The sequence below is a fragment of the Solanum stenotomum genome, chromosome 1, assembly GCF_019186545.1.
Source record: "Solanum stenotomum isolate F172 chromosome 1, ASM1918654v1, whole genome shotgun sequence".
In the NCBI taxonomy this organism is placed as follows: Eukaryota; Viridiplantae; Streptophyta; class Magnoliopsida; order Solanales; family Solanaceae; genus Solanum; species Solanum stenotomum.
The window spans coordinates 43004090-43009344 of NC_064282.1; positions in this window are offsets into that span (position 1 = coordinate 43004090).

Genomic DNA, 5255 nt, shown 5'->3' on the forward strand with positions numbered 1-5255 from the left:
GTGAACGCCTTGCCCCTTCTTATTGCTATTTGTGACGTCGAGTGCTTAAGTAAGATCAGCAGTCTGGCACGTCCTTGGACCGTAAGGCAGGAGCACAGGGCGAGCTCACGCTCGAGAAATTTGTAGACGCCGTATGGAATTCTCACTTGAAATAGCGTATTAAAAAAAAGTTCTCCGTGTCGAGAGAGATCTTAGATTTCGTAAGTAACAATAGCGCAAAAGAAGGCGGCGGAGATCCGTAAAGGTGGAGCAGACATTTAAATCGGAAATCAACATCGGGTTCCGGCTATTCGAAAAATGCAGACTGAAGCGGAAGATCACAAAATGCAACACAACAAGGGGGTCGTTAGATCGTAGCTTGCGCGAAGGAAGAAGCTAATCAATCAGAATTGAGATAGGGAGGAGAGGTGAAAGAGAGATTTTCAAGCCTGCAAGTAGCAAGCAACAAGCAACAACGGCTTTTCTGCCGTTTCACGCTAGCTTGTAGTTTAGGGGACAGAATGGAAGGGCAAAAAAGGATTCTATGCGCAGACGTGAAAGCTCTATCAATAGAAAGATTATAGCTTCTTTTTTTTAGAGAGGAATGATGCCTTCGTCTGAGAACCGCCATTCACGTACTATTCCTCCCCACTAAAAAGAGCGGTTGAAAATCTCAAGAACCTAAACAAAAATGCAGAAGTGAGTGTGCCCTAAGGCTCTCCTCTCTCCCCCTTTTTTAGCCAACACCATCAACCCCATTTTTCACTGGGTCAAAGCCAAAAATATGATGAATACAAGGAAAGGAGAACAGAAAGATAGGCGAACGACTTGACTATGGTATAGGTCGGATGTTTCCGTGAGCAGTAAGCAACAGATCTCCCCTTATTTTGGGAAAGCTGGTGGCCGCGTGAAATCGAAATGGGAGCAGGTTTGAAAAAGGATCTTAGAGTGTCTAGGGTTGGGCCAGGAGGGTCTCTTAACGCCTTCTTTTTTCTTCTCATCGGAGTGTCATTTTTCGCGTCAACTCCCTAAATAGGAATAGGGCTAGTTTCCAAATTCGGGTAAGAAATTCGCACCTGACTGTGATAGCCCTCTGGATACCTTATTGGAGCTTTGTAACTAGTGGTCGGTTTCCCGTCGCGTCAGCCTTTTCCAAGTGCGAGGAGCCCAAATAATTATTTTTAGATACTATGCAATACATGCTATTTTAATACACCAAACCAAACCGTGCAAGAGATATAATCTCAGCATGATATCAACATAACTAATACCAACATTACTAATACACTCTACTCAACACTATTCTTATACACCCTATCAAACGACCCCTAATACTTATTTTTCTTAATTAACCAATTTATTATAAATATAATATTTTTTAATGACACAATAGTATATAGAACTAAACATTAAAGAGCTGACTCAGGTAGGCTTGATTGATCCGGTCGGTTGGGCTCGACTGAAGCTTGGCTTGACACCCAATCCTTTGCATCAATGACCCAACTAACTAATGTTTACTCGGGTCAATAAGGGCTCGGTTATCATGGGACGTAACCTGACGCGATCAAGTCAAAAACCTTACATCAATTGTTTGTCTCTTCCATAGTTTGTTGGACACCCTCTAAACCAAAAAGAACTTTCTTTTCCACTATGGAGAAAAATGTGTGGATGTGTAAATAATGATAGTATTCATAAAAGGGAAAATGACCAAACATGCCCACCAACTATTCATAATTGAATAACTTTGTCCTTCAATTGAATTGTTCCCTGAATAAACAGAACAATTTTACCCTCCGTTTGGATTTGGTCTCAAAAATGCTTTTAATGTTAAAGAAGTCACTGAAATTTGCCTCTCAAAACTAACGAATTCACATTTTTTTTAATCAACCAATTCATTTTAGGTCAACGGTTTATTTGACTTCTATTTTCTAAAATGACGAGAGGAAGAACAAAAGTGTAAAGGAAAAGAAAAAGAATATGTAGAAGTAATGTTTTCTTAATAAATACATATAAAAAAAAGATGGGCAATATTTCCCAAACATTCCTTTTTGCCCAACGGATGACTAATAATTTTCTCTTTGAAGATCATTACTTCTTTGTCACAATTGTGATCATACGCATTAGTTTAGTTCAACAAATAAAAAATTGATATACCAATTCTTTTCTTTTTTGACATGACAAAAATGCAATTCCCTCAGTACAATCAAAAACTTTTGTGAAGTGTACATAACAACTCCTTCCAATTTCTTCATTTACTTTTAAATTATATCTCACATATTTAAGAATTTTCAATTTGATATGTGATATTGAAGATTATTTATTTTCTCTTTAAAATGTCCGATTTGTTGAATGTGCTGTATTTTAATTTGTTAAACATCATGAGGGTAAAGACTTTTTAAATAGGGGAAACACAGAAATATGATGAGAAATTAGATGTAACCCAACTTTTTACGGTTTGTATAATTGCTTTGATTAAATGTTTTTACAAGAAAGTTTTAGCATTAAGATTATTATCTTTCAAGGTGGCACTCTATTTTTTAATAAGTACTAGTTTTACGGCGTGTGTATTGTATATATAGTATATGATGTTGTAAAATAGAATTAATATTGCTAAATTAAAGCTTTTTAGTAAATAATTATAATTGAACGAAATAGGACAAATGTTTTTAAATTATTAATACATATTGTCATAGAGTTACTTATAATTTGAGATCAAAATGACCAGATATCATTAAAACATTTCAAAATAAATTCAAAGTTTAAATATGGGAGAAAGTGGCATTTCTTTAATAATACTATTTCTTACTTCACTCAATTTTGTAAACAAATCTAACCAACAAAATAGAAAAAAAAATCCATTCAAAAAATGTCACCAATAGCCTTTCCTCTTGAGGTTATGAACATAATTGATGTACAACATTTAAGTACAAATTTTGTCTTAAATATTCATACTTGAAATTTAGTATGTGCATTACACTAATAAGGATTACTATACATATTTCAATATTTTATCTTTATATGTAACATATCTTTTACAAAATAGTAATACTTAATTAATATTTGAGTAAGGCTATCATAGAGAGGTAATTTTACCAAAAAAGTGTACTTGGTTGTCATCATGAATGATGGTTATATATATTTCAGTAGAATAATTTAATTTTAATATATGATAACATAACCTATGGTGAAAAATATTTCCTTTTCATTAAGTTTCTACCTTATCTTTGTGGAATTGTAGTCTTCTCCTTTTTTTGCCACATACATATCATATAGTTGTTGTCTAATGAAAGTATCTAGTATCTTATATAAGTTTTATCATGATATAAAATATTTAAATTTTTCTATAATGAAAATTCATAGATGAATAAAATTTAAAGTATTATTTATAGAATCATTAATTTGATTGAAGATCATTTTATGATCAATCACTATTTTCTTATCTATTTTTATATAGCTAGTAAGGAGTGTATCTTATGACATAAAGAAAAATTATATGGAAGGATAAATAGCCAATGAAGAAGGAAGACGAAAATATGTATTCATTCACTCTAGTGTTCCATTTGATTTAAATCTCTTGCCACCAACACTCTACTTTCTCCGTTCATTTTTTACATACATATTTATTAAAAAATAATTATAATCATGGCTATGTTATCATATTATAAGTAAAAGTGAAAATCTATTTTTGAAATAGTGAATTTAACACCAAAACTAATAATTCAATGGACAACATTGATACCAATTGTTTTAGCAAAATTAGGAAGAAACTCCTTCGTTTGAGGGAAAAGAATAAAAAATAAAAAAACAAAGAAGAAATATCTTACCCAAATCATGTCTTTTTTAATATCTGTTTAATATTATTGTCTCTCCCACAACTTTTCGTCAAGAAAAAATATGAGTGTGAATTGATGAATAATTTGCTATAAGTTTTTCACCAACTCTTTCCTATGAAGTAGCTCGAATTTCGAACTTAGTCAATTTTTGCAAATAACACTTGAGATTTTTTAAGAAGAAGAATAGTAGAGAACTTAAAGAAATTGTACTTTAAAAGTGTGAGGAAATCCCTCTAATTATAGCTATCAAACAGTAGTATGAGTAGGTGTTAATTGTGCCTTATCCAAAAAGTCACAACCTTTCGAAAAAGTCACTGCTTATCGGAAAAGTCACAACCCATTGAAAAAAGCACAACTCATCAAAAAAGGCACAACCCTTTAGAAAAGTCACAACCCTTCGAAAAAATCACAACCCTTCGAAAAAGTCACAACTCACTGAAAAAGTCACAACCCGTCAAAAAAGTTACAACCCTTTTGAAAACTCACAACTCATTGAAAAAGTCACAATCCTTTAATTTGAAAAGACATCTAATTTCAATATAATAAAATTAATTGAATTAATTGAGTATTTTTAATTGGGGTATTATAGTAATTCAACATTCAAGTTTGAGAGTTCATGTTTTTAAGATAGTATAGAGAGATAGATAGATATAGATAATATTATTTTTTGTTAACTTGGACTTAAATATAATATGTATTAAATGAAAGAAAAATAAAATATTTAAGGNAATATATGAAGTTAACATGATGTAGTCTAAATTCATTTGTTTTTGTTAACAATTCTCTTGTGATGTAGATATATGCTTCTAAATAACTTTTTCCAAAATTTAGAGAATTGTCACGATTTGTTTTTGATGCTCAAGACAAAAGAATGACTTTATTTATCAATGTTACTTATGTGATTTAGACTTCCAGAAAGTTTGCTTCAAAATAGCTATTACAGTTAAATTGGGACTAACTAAAAAAAGCTCCCAGGCATGATTCCCAATGTTCCTTCTCTCTCCTACTTTCTAGGAGGGAGAACCTCACTTTTCCGGCAGCTTTCACCGGAATCAGACCTTCTTTCAAGCCACCAATAATCACCCACTGTGATTATTGAGAAACACCTTAGTATCTTTTAGATAAAGGATGGAGGAAACCAGAATCTACTTCAATGCAGGGTTCAAATCCTTTGTTAATACTAGATGGGAGACTGATAAGGCTGAGTGGGTGGAAAGGAGTAGGAAGATGATGCGCAGATCTTCAATGAATAGGAAGGTGATGGAGTGGATATGTGTCTGCCTCAAAGATGCATCAAAGGAAAAAAAGAAGGAAACTAGGAGATGGAAGCTGGCAGAAAGGGAAGCAGAACATTTCTGTACAAAAAAGCATAATGAACATGGGAGATTCACAAGCATTATAACATTAAATAGAGAGGGGAGATCAGGTCTAATCATTCCAGAA